Source organism: Cucurbita pepo, chromosome 3 (genome assembly GCF_057944985.1).
Source record: "Cucurbita pepo subsp. pepo isolate OVF chromosome 3, ASM5794498v1, whole genome shotgun sequence".
NCBI classification, from domain to species: Eukaryota; Viridiplantae; Streptophyta; class Magnoliopsida; order Cucurbitales; family Cucurbitaceae; genus Cucurbita; species Cucurbita pepo.
The window spans coordinates 12469576-12486124 of NC_141800.1; positions in this window are offsets into that span (position 1 = coordinate 12469576).

Sequence of the window (16549 nt, forward strand, 5' to 3'; positions counted from 1 at the left end):
ATGCCAGTTTGTCACTTCTTGTTTCACACCGCCTCTTCAAAGCTGATATTTTCAGCATCTATTAGAAGATGATACAAGGTATACCTCATTTGTTGAATTATACAAATTTTACAAATTTCGCATTTTGGGTTGTCGTTGTTCATCTTCATCATCGAAATTCCTGAGTTTGTTGGTATACTTGTTGGTGCAATGACTTGATGATTCTCCAACTTTGATATCAACTTTCGTCGAATTGTTCTAATCTCATTCGCTTGCTTCATTTACTTGCACATCACAACTCACCATCATCTTCTTGCTTATCGGGTCAAGTAGCTTGTATCCTTTTGTCTTCTCATCATACACAATAAAAATATACATTTTTCTTTTGTCTTCGAGCTTTGTTCTTCGTTGATCCAGTACGTTAACATAAGTCACACTACCGAACACTTTGAGAAGAGAAATTGTAGGCTTTTGTCTGCTTCATGCCTCTTGTGGTGTTTGATCATCTAACTTTGCATGTGGACATTGATTTTGCACATAGTTGACGCATTGCACGACTTCTGCCCAAAATCATTTGGCATCCTTTTGCTCTTGAGCATTGATCAAACCATGTCGAGAATGGTCCAATTTTTTCTCTCGGCCACACCATTTTGTTGAGGAGTGTACAGTGCAGTTAGAAATTGCCTTATGCCTTGCTCTTCGCAATACTCCATGAAATGAAATACCGGATCGTATAGCTTTGATGTGTCTACTAGTTGCCTTCTCCACCATCACTTTGAACTTTTTGAACACCTCGAATGCCTCAAAGTTTTCTTTCAGATAAACCCAAGTTTTTTTTTAGTAATCATCGATAAAGGAAATGAAATACCTTTTACCGCTGAAAGACTCGAGGGTAATTGGTCCACATATGTTTGTATGAATCAACTCGAGAGATTGTTTAGCCCAAAATTTAGCCTTCTTTTGAAACGAGTTTCTCGCATGCTTGCTGAGCACGCATTCTTCACAAAATTTTCCTTTGTAGTCCATGTTGAGTAACCTGTGCTCCATATTCTTCTTCACTAAATTTTTTAGGCCGTCATGATGTAGGTGACCAAAACGGAGATGTCATAGCGATGCCTTGTCTTCTATGTCGACTCGCAAACATTTTTCTCGTATGCTTCTTAAATTCAACTTGTACATCCAATTTCTTCCTATCTCGACTCGAGCAACCAAATGCCCTTGCTTGTCCTTGAAGTGCAACAGTCGGTCTTTTAAGAATATTGAGTAATCTTTCTTTGTGATTGCCTCATACTCAATATGTTGGTCTTGAGGTCTGGTATGTAATAAACATCTTGGATTGACCCTATTAAGCCATCCTTTTGCAAGTAATGAACCGTACCTCGACCTTTGACCTCCACCTTTGAAGCAACTCCAAATGACACATGACCATCTTCAATCTTTTGCATCTCTTTGAATAGATACTCGTGACCACACATATGGTTGCTTGCCCTTGAGTCGAGGTACCACAGAGTGTAGTTGTTGATGTTGTCTTCATTTTGAGCCATCAAGAGAAGACCTTCATTTGTTACGTCTTCCAAAGCTAGGTTGGTTGTTCCTTCCACCTTTTTATCGGCTCGACAATCTTTTGCAAAATGCCCCACTTTACCACAATTATGACATTTGTCGAGTTACAATCATTCGCATAGTGACCAAATTTGTGACATTTGTAGCACTCAATGTTGGATATTGATCGGTCGCCTCTTCCTCGACCACGTCCTCTTCCACGCCAATATTACTTGGCTCGATTGTCCCTTCTCCTTGTAGTATCCTTTATGACTACTACCTTGACCACCGCGACCATTTCCACGACTTCCATGGCCACAACCTCTACCTCGAAAATTTTGAGAATAGAGTACCTTTTCATATTTGATTGACGTCTTGGTTTGAAGTGCTTGATCCAGTGTTTCCTCCTTCTTCTTCGTACGTTGCTCGTGTGCCTCAAGAGAACCGGCGAGCTCGTTGACCATGAACGTCACTAGGTCCTTTGACTCTTTTATCGCGCATAAAACAGTCTCAAAATTATTGGTTAATGATCTCAAAATCTTCTCCACAACTCGCGTCTTGGTTAACATTTCTCCGTTTCGATTAGTTGGTTTACCACAGTCTGTACACGCGTGATGTAGTCAGATACACTTTCCGACTCCTTCATCTTCATACTCTCCAACTCGCCACAAAGAGTTTGGAGATGCACTTGCTTGACTCGGTCAGCTCGTTTGAACACTTTTCTAAAATGTCCCACGCTTCTTTTGAAGTAGTTGCACTAGCAATCTTCTCAAAGGCTGACTCGTCAACGGCTCGGAACAACATGTATAGTGCCGCCTTATCCTTTGATCGCACCTCTTTCAACGCCTTGTTTTGTGCCGCCGTATAACCCGTGGTATCTTTTGGTTCTTCGAAACCTTCTTCGACCACCTCCCATGAATCTTGAGAACCGAGAAGAGCTTTCATTTGAATGCTCCAATTCTCGCATTTGACCCATCACATTCGCCATTGGCTCTGATACCAAAAAAAAAAAAAAAAAAAAAAAAAAAAAAAAAAAATCTTAAGCACACTATTTTTTCAGAGACAAAACACTCTATTTGAAAAAACACTTTTCTTTTATTTCTTTGTTTTATGTCTTTTTATCTACTTCGTCCCAATAGAAAGAATAATCTATTTATAAGCATTCACATGCTCTTCTAAAATTGAAATAATAAAAATTAATTTTAGCCATAAAAATGTCAAATTGAAATAATAAAAACTAATTTTAGCCATAAAAATGTCATTATTTCCCATAACAACACTATGCCTTTCATGTACAAGACTATTGGCCTTTCACTTTTCTCTGAATTTAAAACCACTAAAGAAAACAAGATTTAATGTTTATGCAATATCAATATCATCAAGGAGAAGACAAAGTCAGATTTTTTGAAGGCTGTCGAATATGTACAAGAAACCGTCGGCTATGAATAAAGTGTATTTGATGTAGAGGTTGTTCAATCTACAAATGTTTGAAGGTGGATATGTTGCTGATCATATAAATGAATTCAATATGATTGTAATTCAACTGAGTTCGGTGAAAATTAATTTCGAGGATGAAATTAAAGCATTCATTTTGATATCATCTTTACCCGAGCCGTGGGATACTGTTGTTGCCGCGAAGTGAAAGTCCTATGTACTCGAGATATAGCTTTTGTTAAGATAGTGTGGCAAAACTACAAGGTAGAAGAAACCACGTGGGAGTAGGGGATGAGAAGAAGAAAAATATTTTGACTCGCAAAAGTTACTTTTAGATGTATATGATCTAATAACCCGTATATATAATAAATAAAAAAAATCAGAAAAGTATCTCAACCCACCAACCCTACTTTACTCTTTCTATCTTGCATGCCAAAAATTTCTCCTCCCAAATCTCTCAACTAGAAATTACAAAATTGCCTTGTCTGTTTATGGTAAGATGAGTGTTGCAAATATTTTTGTAGGTTTCAGATCACTTTATTGTTTAATGAAATGCTTTGTTGATACTCATAGGCTGCAATTTACATGAAGGGAGAAATGTTAAGAATTGGAAATGGAACTGTGATAATCGCATAACCAATATTGAAATTGATACATACGATCGTTGTATATGAAATTGATGCATATCTAGAAAGATAGAGTCATAAAAGTAATGCCTATATAGAGGGTTTGATATACATGAAGCAATGTGGATGAAATTGATGCACATCTTAAGAAAAAAAAATGAAAACCAAAATTGTTAGGTTTTAGGTCTCACTAAAGTCATGTTAGTCTAAGTCTTAATTATATGTGATTGCATCTCATAACCCTAGTCAACAACAAAGTCATTTTGAGAATATTTTTAATATTCAATATTCTTTGAAAAATAAATTCAAGTAAATACAAGGACATCCTAGACATTGATAGAGTTTGCTACTGCGGTGAGTTAGGATAATAGAATTTTTCAATTTTGTGTTTAATCGATCTTCTAAGTCCATAAAGTCTGAGTAAACGACACAATTAGTTCCTTTTGTGTTGACTTCCTAAAAACTTCAACTCATTGGCACGCGCTCTCTAGTTGGTTTCCAATTATTATTAGAACTAATTAGTGGATTAAAACTCAACACGTCCATTGTTGATGAATTTGGAAGGAATTTCCCTAAAAAGATGATGAAAGCGAGTAAGTAATAGGGTTTATTTGGAGTACATAAGGGTCACCTTCACACCTTAATCTTTGTTCTCCCATTTTTAGTTTCCCTTCTTAGATTCTTCATATATCTTAGAAGGATAAAGTTGTAGCCCAAGTGGCTTTATCTTTCCACTAACCCTATTTATGGATAACATATTAAAGCTGCTTTTGTTTTCATTTTTGTATTACTCAACTTGGCTTCTTCTTCTCCTCCTCCTCCTTTTCATCTCTTATTTAATTCCTCTCATTATTATTTTTTTCTTTGGTTGCAATAAGGTGCCAAATGGTCTAAAGCTTATCCATATGCTTTTGATTTTCTTTTAACACTCTTTTGTTTGTTTGAATAGATTTGTTGGATATGTTCGTACACGTCTCGACTTTTGTTTATAACACCTTAGTTTTGTATATGACCATGACCACCTCTTTTGGCTAACTACTCGATCACGTAACTAACACAAAATCTTTCTTCACCACAACTGTGGGATGAAAGTCCCACGTCAGCTAATTTAGAGAATGATAATGGGTTTATAATCAATGAATACTCTCTTCGTTGGTATGAGGTCTTTTGGGGAAGCCGAAAGCAAAGTCATGAGGGCTTATGCTCAACGTGAACAATATCATGCCATTGTGGAGTCGTGTTCGTCTAACAACAATTACAAAATCTTTCTTCATCACAATTGTTGGATGAAAGTCCTACATCAGCTAATTTAGAGAATGATTATAGATTTATAATCAAGGAATACTCTCTCCATTGGTACGAGGCCTTTTGGGGAAGCCAAAAGCAAAGTCATGAGAGCTTATGCTCAAAGTGGACAATATCATACCATTGTGGAGAGTCGTGTTCGTCTAACAACAATTACCAAATGCATAAAATTGATCCCAACACAACTTTTAATACAAAAACGTTTTACGTGCATGCATATCCAACGATTTGGGAAACAAATGGTTAAGTCGTATAGAAAAGTCTCTTACCTCAAAGAATTTCTATAAATTATATGGCCTTGAACTCATTCCAAGTTCTCGTCCCTAATAACACCTACCGAACTATAACAACATTATTTTACTACTAAAATAAAGTTGCTATACATGCATGACATATCTAATATTTGCGGAAGTTTGTTTAGAAACATTCACATGTGAACAATGCTTTGGAATTAAACATATGCAAAATTCATTTCAAATAAAAAGTAAACGTCAATGAAATAGTGAAAATGAAATAAAAATAATTTCACAGTAATGAAAACACCATGACCTAACTTAAGGGCTACAACTTAAATAGAAAATATAAATGTCCTGATTTCGTTACCAAATGATGTTATCATTCTTACAAGGGTGCCTTAAGTATTTAAATAAATACTCAAGTAGCCACATTATTGAGGTCGAGAAATGTAAATACATGCATTCATTGTGAGACATATCTTTTATAGATCATCATAGTCTTAGTCTCTACTTTTCAGTCTGAGCAGGGATGAATGTGTAACTTCCTTACACAGAGCACGTATCATCTGGAGGTCTCCATAGCAGGAAAGTATCCCAATGCACGTTACATACCAAAAAAAAAAAAAAAAAAAAAAAGTGAACCGAATTGGACCAAGGTAGCTGATTAGAAACCCTATTGGTTCAATCGAACCGTCAAGAGCTAAACCGAACTGATAAGGCTACGTGCAGATGTGAGGGAAGCCGACCTCTCTTGAGTAATTTAAGAAATTTAGGTGGACGGCTAGGATTAAAACTTTTTCTAAACCATACCAACCAAATTTATAATATTTTAAATCAACCAAATATTATTAATGATATATATATATATATATATTTCCTTTTTGTTATATCAACTAATATTCTTTAATTACATGATAGAAATTATATAAAACTTTCAAAAGCATTAGGACCCATTTGCATAAATAGTTGGAAGTATAGGGCCTAAAAATTTAATTATTATTATTATTATTATTTTGAATCATTAAAAATGTGAAGTATGTTTCCTTATCGTTTCCCTACTTCCAAAACTTTTTTAAAATGTTAAAGTTTAAATATTTCTCATTTATTTGTCCAAAAAAAAAAAAAAAAAAAAAAAAAAAAACTAGGCAGCAAATTGGAAACAAATAATTCTTTGGATAATAATAATGATGTTGTACGATAATGGGTGTGATTTATATGCCCCCTTTTACACAGACACTCCTTTCCTACTTGTTCCTTGTCCCAATATATATGTATGTGTATATTTACATATATATATGTATGTACATATATATATATATATATATATCTTCTTTTGATAATGTGATATATTTTGCCCTAATTTCCGAATCAATATCTCTCAACCCATGTCCTTTTAACTTGTCATTTTCAAATAAAACATTAACTATCAACTACAGATTGGTTGAAATTGAAACCATTTAATATATCTAAAGTGGTGAACTAGATGCCTACTACAGGCCAAGCCACTAGGAATAAGGGTAAAGAATGAGAATTGTTGAAACTAGCATATTGGAAGTTTAATCGACCTAAATAACCATGAGCAGTTACGATATTATAAGTTTTTCTATTAATCGAATCTGTAACCTTCATTAGCAGATTCATTTTCTGTGGTTTGTCTAATCAAACTAGAAGTTATCAAGGAACCATGCATAGCACTGAATAGGGAGCCGCCAAATACACCAACTACACCTAACATGTGGAATGGGTGCATAAGGATGTTGTGCTCAGGCTAGAATACAATCATAAAAGGTAGCTAAAGTAGAGAGCAATAAGATCAGTTTTTCGGGTTTAAAAGTACCATAAAACATGTTAAGAACATACGCGATTCCTTTTAGAATACTATATTATAGATAAGGATGGAGAAATTAAAGTAAATTATATAAAAACACTAATAGTTTTGAAGTAGAATATTGTTGTAAAAATGATTGGGCAAATATATGGTATGGACAACTGTGGAGAACTGTAAATGTTGAAAAGGTGGCCCAAGTGGCGTTTGGTTTGGTTGGAATAAATATTATTAAAGAAAAAATAAAATAAAATATAAAATATAAAATTGAAGGTGTAAAGTTGTGGGGGGCACCACCCCTTTTGGCCTTCTTCCATCATCATCATTTTCAAACATTAAATCATTGGTGCAATAATTCTAAGCCCCCCACTCTATTAAATATATTATAATTTTATTTAATTAAACCCCTTTAATATATTTTTAAAATATTAAAATTTGGCTGAGGAGGAGAATGAAACACTATTTATACGAGTGCGAAAACCTTTCTCTAATAGAAGCATTTTAAAATTGGGAGGGAAAGGTCGAATCGAAAAGTTAAAAAAGGACAATATCGACTGGCGATAGGCTTGAGTCGTTACATTAAAAGAATTTTATACATAACATGAACCCCATAGCCAAAGTTGGGTTGAAGAGGCAAATAAATAAATTTGTGGGGTTTCTAGAGAGCTCCATGGATGGTTTTTTTGATTGGCTCTTGTGGAGTGTGTAAGGGCCATATAAATAATATTTTTAAATCCATTTAATTTTGCTACTTGAAAATGACAACTTTGTTTGTTTGTATTTTTTTAAAATAAAAGAAAATAAAAGTGTTGTTTTTGGTGGTGATGGAACATTGCTTCATAGTAAAAAAAGGAGAAAAAAAAAAAGAAAAAAAGAAAAAAATCTTAATCAACCCTGGAATGCTTAAATGATTGTTATGAATGATATCATCAAAGTCAATTACATCATGATTAGTGACTGTCAATCACCTTTCAAAAATCATTATTGTTTTCAAATTGGATCATTTCCTTTATTATTATCTAACTTCAGGAAATTAGTTACTTATATGTATGTCTCATTTTTTGAATTTTTTAGTGCCATTTCGTTTGCTAAGAAAATTGAGAATTTAGGTGAATTTTTTTTTATTAATATATATGTAATTTAATGGAGGAAGCTATTTGCAATCCAAGTAATTTGATGTAAATCAAACTAAATTAACCTGTGTCGTCGTATATTCTATATGTAAAGATTGGAAACGTATAAATATATATTATTTTATTTATTTCATGGTTAGGGTATAACGTGTAGAATATAGGTATTTTTTAGTTTTATTTCTGAAAAAAGAATAATTTCTTAGAGTGTATAATTTGTATCGGTAAAACTTGTTTAGGTTGGGTAATGATTTTAAGGGTTTAGGGTATATTTCTAATCTTGATGATAATTCTAATGGGTAAGAATATATAGAATCTAACTCCACAAATGATAGTTGGTTAATTTTGAATTTTGACCCATTGGTGAATTATTTATAGTAATTTCTTGAACAACCAAATTACTTTTTGGTGGTAAGAACTTGGCCGAGGAGGTCGAATGCAATCGAGTACCATAGTTAGAATGCGGTAGCCTGACTCAGTAATTACATGTACTCCACTTATTCTTAACTTCTTAGTTATATGTTTTAGATTTAGTTCTACTTAGGTATTATTTTGAGACATAAGTTATAAACGATCCCTTAAAATTTAAGACCATTAAGAAACCAATCAATCAATACCTAGGAGTTCAAGGAGAAATTTTCAAGAAGACTACAATGCATAACAATTTTTGGAACGAGGAGAATTTGAGTTCTTCAGTTTCGGGATTTAAGGGTAAAAGACGTTTGTATCGAGTTGCCCAAAAGAGAGGAAAAATCTCTTGAAGGATCTATTTTACACTATTTACAGCTTAGAATGGCATAGAAATACAGAGTCGTCGGTTGGTACCATTATAGGAGCTTTGAGTTAGCTCTTAGTAGTAGATACACATGGAACCTATTAAGAAGACAATAGAGAGGCTATTAATAGGGAGATATGATCCATACCTATTGGATCCACTCTAGAACCCAAAATTTTATGAGGACACCCTGATTCTTAGGTCGAATGCGAATAGATTTAGATGGACCAAAAGAGATTAAAGATCAATTGGCTAAGTGCACTTAGAATGTGAGACTTGTGAAGGACAAGATGTCAGCCGACAATCAACTAAAATGACTTCTAGTTAAGCCAAATTACTTGAGTACAAGAGCTCGTATGCACTAAAACGGATAGTTCACCTGCATAAAACCCCACAAGTCCAGGAATGTGACTTTCGAACATAAAAGATGTCACAGGGGTGTTCCAAGGGGCTACCCTAAATGCTTTTCAGGGGTGACATGAGGTACAAGTTTAGAGTGAAATGATGCTCAACAAATATGCCGAGTACTTAGGGTAGTGTTGGTAAGTATGAAAAACCCTCAAATGAATTCAGACAGTGATTCGCTTAAGCAGTCATAAGATGTAAAGTCTGACTCTCTAAAGATGCAATAGGTAGCCGTACTAATACTACCTTAGACAAGTGTGATCGGAGAAATATAGCTTAGGAGCTGTCAAACCATGATAGTTCAAGCATAGCACTGAGGTTTGGTCAGAATTAAGGACCTACTATCGGTGCAATACAATAAGGATAGTGATACAAGAGTACGCCTAGCTTGAGATGAGTTTGTAAGGATCATGTATGCGATAAGAATGAAAAGTAATGGATGACCCTTTTATAGCTAGCCAGATTGGGCCTAGATGAAAGACATGTGATGCACTAGTACGAGATAGTAAAAGAGGTAAGGAGATAAGGTTGATTGCAGGTTATAGAGTGATGTAGCTCGTTAGTGTGATTGACTTCCAAGAAAGAGTCTTGAAATCCCGATACGCCTGTGTACGTTGTGATGAACTATAAGAGGTATATGGAAGTATTTCAACGTCTTGAGACCTAGGACAACTAAGAGGTAGTCATGATCCAAACAAATATTCTAAGGTCCGACATATATGGGATTAACAGACCATTAAATGATTGCGAGATGAAGTCCAAAATGACTGAAAATGTTATTTATCCAAATCGTGAGAATAAGGTAGAAAAGAAGGTACACCACATAACATAGATAAGTTGCAAGTTGCAAATTGTGAAGCGTAAGGTTGACATTTGGACTAAAAATAGAAATTGTGAGAGAGTTATATATATCGTTTACAAACTCCCCAATGGGATATTAAGATGAGAATAGGGGCAACTTAGCATAAGTATGCTACCTCGATGAGATGATTTACAAGAATAAATGCAAGTATACACAGTTAAAAGTAGTAAGTGGTAAGTGGCAAGCAAATTATTGATTCCACCGCAAGAAAAAAAAACTCTTTTATTTTTTTGGTAATTTTAATTCTTTAAAAATTATTAAGAAGGCTCTAGAAGAATAATTATTTATAACCCTTCAATTATGTTCGAGTATTCTTGTAATGAAACTAGAGTATTAAAGAGAATTTATTTGCTTTCTATTACTTCAAATAAGAGAAAGAACTATCTATACAAACATGTAGATTACTAATATCAACTCTTCAATAAACAAAAATCACATCGTCGAGTCGACGTGTTTTAACTACATAAAACTCTTTCGTCTTCCCTATAAGGTTTATCTTTTTATAAACAATGATTTACAACCTTCTATTTGTTTTGTTAATAATATGTGTGGCCTGCTTATTCAAATTGAAATTTTCACATGTCATCCCCGATAAATTTGTTCCAATAATTGTTGTAGCAATTGGTTCAGCAAATATCATTTTAATAGGATTGCTCTCACATATGCTGTTTATTGCTCTCAGATATGCTGTTGTATCATGGTTCAGCAAAACGGTTATGTCTCTTTGAAAAAGGACATAATTAAATGTACAATTATGTTATATTAATGCAATTTGATCGTATTTCATGTTGATCATAATAAACTATTTCATGTTTACTAATTAGAATAAATGGAGTGATTAACGAGAAAATGGTGAGTATGTATGCATAATTATTGAAAAAAATGTTTGATATAAATCTACTTTTGGAGAGTTATCATATTCCCAAACTAAAAGAGCTTGCTCATCCTTGAATAATCGTTCTCTCCACTCTCTCATTTTCCTTCAAGTCATTCCCCTATTTTCTAAGTGCCTCCACTTGTGGTGCAGATCATCTAAGTTTATAAGTGATGACTATATAGGCTTTACACTCATTCTCGCTTAGCTCGACTGTCTTGCTAGCATCCTGAAGTTTTTCAGTCTGACCACATTTATGATGCAACTCATCGAAACAGCAAGAATAACTTTTTTTTGTCTCCACTATCTTCGATTCAAACACCTCAATTGGTAATGCAGATTACCTGACAACGAACAACTCAAGAAACTTTTTTCTTTCTTTCTTTTTTTGTAGCATCTTAAAGAGGAATGCTGTAAGGTTTGATTTTTGTTCCAAACTTAAATAGCATTGAGATTTCAACAACACACAACCCTACGTGGGGTGTAGAATTTTTTAAATACCTCCAAACTTAAAATAGGCATGGTGTTCCACGAGCATTCGAGTAGAATCATTCTTGGAAGTTGTTTGAGGGGTGGTAGCCTTTCGTTATTGATTTTGTTGGGAAAATGGCCTAAGAATTGATTGAGTAATGAGAATTCTATTTATTGAAGTTAAATTATACCCGATTGAATTTGTATCTTGACTTTGTTTGAATGAAGCTTATAAAATTTTTCTAGTCATAACTTTAAAACAGTATCCCTGGTCTTGTTGATTTATTTACCATAGGGTAGCCCATGACTACTAACTCTGGCTTAAAATAACAAGTGTTACATATAATGGGTTAAGTGAGCAATCTATAAGCTTCATTAGTTCAGACAATGGCATAGACAATGGCATTGCCAGTACACATGCGTGAACAAAATGACCATGATTTCATCCCGAGTTGAGTCTTGTGGATAAATAGTGAGGGACTGATTTTCTTGGTATCTACAAGTGTCCAACCGATTGCTCTGTTGTGCTTCTTCAACGTTTCTAGAAGCATATTCTCTTGGATTAGTGATATGGTTGCTGTGATGGTAATTGATCATGTCTCTTCATCACCTCGGTGCAATTTGAGGTGGGAAGACAATAGTTTTAAGTCTGAATGGGGTGCTTTCTCAATAGATGACTTTGTTGTTGGTGACTTTTGATTCTAGTAATTTAAAAACTCTTTTGAGTTCTTTCAATCCTACTAGTTGTTAAGTGAAATTACTCCTGTTGTTGTCTTTTTCTTTGTGTTGTTTCCAACCGTCGGCGGGATTCTCTATCAGTTCATCTGTATCTGCTTGATACATCAGGCTTTCATTCGCATTGAACTCTATTTGTTGATTATTCATTCTCAACATTATAGTTCTCTTGTGGACATCTACCACGGTCCTGTAATTTTTAAAAATGGTCTCCCCAAGATAATTGGTAAATCATGGTCTGCTGCATAATCTAAAATAATAAAAGATGCTAGATATATGAACTTGTCCACTTAATTAAGCTATCTTCGATCTTGCCTTCTAGATGAGTGAAAGATCTGTCTGCTAGTTGAAGGATAACTGTAGTTGGTCTAGCTTCACCAAATTTTTTTTTTTTTTTTTTTTTTTTTTTTTTAAATAGATATGACAGTAGATTAATGGTTGATCTCAAATCATGCTCGATCTAGCTCCTTCCCTCCGTTTGATACTGGAATTGTGAATGAGCTAGGGTATTTCTCCTTTAATGAGATCTTGTTTTTATTGCACTACACTTCTCATTCAACGCTACCACCTTAAATTCTTCAAACCATCTTCGATTGGTGAGAACATTTTTCAAGAGCTTGACATAGTTGGGTATAGGTTTTAAGGCTCCCATTATATGAATTTTCTTAAACATATTCATGAATTTTCGGCAGGAAAGGAGGTGTTATGGTATACGTTCCACTCACTCCTCGAAGGTTGTCTGCTACTTGTGTTCTCAAAGCTTGTTGTGCTTATGCCTATTTTCTTCTATGCTCCTTTTGTTGAGCATTTTTATCCTTTCTTTGTTGTTATCAAATGTCTATTTGGAGTCACTATTGTTGTTTTCTTTAATTTCTCTTCTTTTTTTATATTTCTTTTCCGCTTCTCAATTTTATTGCTTGATATTGTTCCTTGTCCTTTCTTTTTGACATTTCAGTGTTTGTTGGCGGATTCCAAGAGGTTTATTTCTAAACTTGGTAGCTAATTAACCTATTTGAGCTTCTAGACTCTATATGGATGCTTGCTAACTCTATAATACAACATCGTTTTTTTTGCCAGATATTCCTTCACTAAACTCTCAAGAGATGTCCATGGTATGTGCTAAGATTGACTAGTTCATTTTCCTTGCATATTGGCTTGTTGTGACCATATGTCATTTGATTTTATTGTCTAAGACTCAGAGGATAATTTGCATTAGATGACATTTATTGAAGGTATGAGATTTGTTCCATCCATGAAAAGTTTGGATAGTTTCTTCAGCCTGAATTACAAGTGTAACGATCCAACTTTTCGTGCACATACGGGTCAAAGTCGTTAGAAAAAAAAAAGTAATTATACAGTTTTAAAATAAATGAAAAATATACAAAAGAGTAATTTATTAAATCATACATGGGTACCTATTTAAAAAGAAAGTTTAAAAGATATGCAATCTAAATAAATTATTCATCAGCAAAAATACTTAAACAAAAAAGATAACTCAGTTTGATTCCTTAGTTCCCACAAACTATGTGTGCTCTAAGATAATTTAAATCAAGGAATAATTGAATGCGAAAACGTCTATCAATGAAAACATAAAATTATCGAGTTACCCCACGACTAACTACTCCACCCTACTCGTCATTTAATAAATAGGGTGATTATTAAATTACATAGTAAGAAGCTCCCCAGTCAAATACATAAACAATCATATGACGATCAAACAAAATCGAGAGATCTCACTGGTTAATTACCCGAAACACACTGTGTATAATTTTTACCACATAAAAATCAACCTCCACCCTTACTCCTTAAAATTGACTATCAATGACATGTTACCCCAAACACATAGCATGTAACCCTTACAAGTTCTTGGAAGTTATCTTCGCACTAATCATTCCAGGTGAACGAATTTTCCTTCTTGGCTACTCGATGAAGGGGGTGGCGATATTGGAGAAAGTCTGCACGAACCGTCGATAATACTTTGCTAGACAAAGAAAACTTCATACCTCAGTCACAGTGGTTGGGCGAGGCTAATGCGTCACAACTTAATCTTCGTTGGGTCTACGGTGATCCCCATTTGTGATACTACATGCCCAAGGAATCCTACCTGTTCTAACTAGAACTCGCACTTGGAGAACTTTGCATACAACTTGTTCGTCCTAAGAGTGTCAAAACCTTTCTGAGATGTTCCTTGTGTTGCTCCCTAGTCTTAGGAGTACACAAGGACATCATCGATGAACATGATCACAAAGTTGTTTAGGAGTTCTCTGCTGTCTTTTGACTGAGCAACTCGCCGTTGGTGAGAGCAGGAAGAAATCGTTGGAAGAAAAAAAAAAAACAAAGAAAAAGCAAGAGAACTACGAACTTGGAAGAAAATAATAGGAAAAGCAAGAGAACGAAAGCCTTGGGTTTTGTTGTTGTTAAAACACTGTGTTGATGTTCCTCATTTGATTGCCGTATTTAAAACAAACCTATATTCTAAAAATTGTCTAAGTGGCCAACTAAACTTGCACTACTCTCCTCTAAACAAGGCCCAAATGACTAGGCAAAATTATGCTGCTCCACTCGAATGTGACAATTTGTCTAACAAAAAATTCAACTAACTAATTCAAGTAAAGACGTGAATAAGCTAAATAAAGAAAAAATAATAGGGTTTTATCTAACAACCTCCTCCTAAAACCTGTTGTATATCTACCTTATTATTTGAACTCCGATCTTGAAGCGTAGTTCCTCAAATTTTATCCGCGCTAGAGACTTGGTGAAGATGTCTCCAAGCTATTCCTCTGTTCAGATGAAGTCAATCTTGATAAGTCCCCGATCTACTCATTCCCGGATGTAATGCAACTTGATCTCTATGTGCTTGCTCCGGTCGTGCAAAAATGGGTTTTTGATCAAGGAGATCGTAGACTTGTTATCCACATACAACATTGGTGGATCACCTTCTCTTCCGATCAACTCCTCCATCAGCCGTGCAATCTAGACCCCTGTGTGGTCGTCGTCAAAATGGTGATGTACTCTACTTCGCAAGAAGACAAAGCAACTAACTACCTTCTATTTAGTTGCGCCACCTGAGAGGAAGTAAATCATCTCGCTGGTGCTATTACGATCATCAACGTCACCGACCATGTCACTATCACTGTAGTTGACGAGCTCAAGCTTCTTCTTTCCTCTCCCTGCATAATATCTCACACCCCAGCCTCTGGTTCCGGCCACATAGTGCAGGATTTGCTTGACAGCCACAAGATACTTCTCCCTAGGTGCTTCCATAAACCTACTCACATATCCAATGGAATAGATGAGGTCAAGGTGTGTGTTTACCAGATAGCGCAGACTCCCAATAAGGCTGCGGTAATTGGTGGCGTCGACTGTTGGTGTAGTGTCGGCCTTCGTTAGCTGGAGCTAAGTCTCCATTGGCATCCTTTTAGGGTTGTTGTCCGCCAGCCTTGCTGCGTCCAGCAGCTTCTTCGCATACGCACTTTAGCAGATGGTGATGCCAGCAATACTCTACTGCACTTCGATGCCGAGGTAGTAGCTGAGCATGCTGAGATCGCTCATCTTGAAGGTTGTTGACATCTCCCTCTTGAATCTTCCAAGAACTTCCATGTCACCTCTAATGATTATGAGATCGTCGACGTACACTCCCACGATTAGCTGCTACTCGCCGTGGCCGCGCGTGTACATGTCATGTTTATAGGCACAATGCTTGAACTTCAGTATTGTATGACTTATGAGTGAATCTTATCTATAGTTTTGCTTATTCCTAGTCCTTGAGCCTTAACTAAGGTCAATGTTGAAATTTTCAGGATGAGGGGTACCATGTAGGGACGATTGGAGTCATCCCTTAATCATGAACTTTCCGGGACTAGTTAGAGTCTACTTAATACATATGACCTTAACATCACCCACTTCTGCCATGATATTTGATTGTGCCTAGTGGGAAGTCTGTCTTGCACTATTCGAGCCCAAAAGGATGTAGGAATAGGGAGATTGTTGGGTGTCATTAAGGGAGCTTCTGGTTAATACCTAGTAGTGGACACGTGTGGAGTTATAGAGGGCCCTAATGTTAGTTATGGAGCTTTTGCTTATTTATAGCTTAGTCAACGGTTATACATAGCAAAGCTATGTATGGTAAATGACATAAATTGTCATAAATAGTAAATAACTATGTATAGTAAAAAGCTATATCCGCTATATATGGTAGATAGTTTTATATAGTAGATAGTTATATCGGGTAAAGCTATATATAATAAGCTGAACCATATATATCCCTTTTGTTCTTTGCTGTGCGTTTTACCATGGATGTGGTGCATTTTAGAATGGAAAACAAATTAATTTATAGGTTTTCTAGAGGCT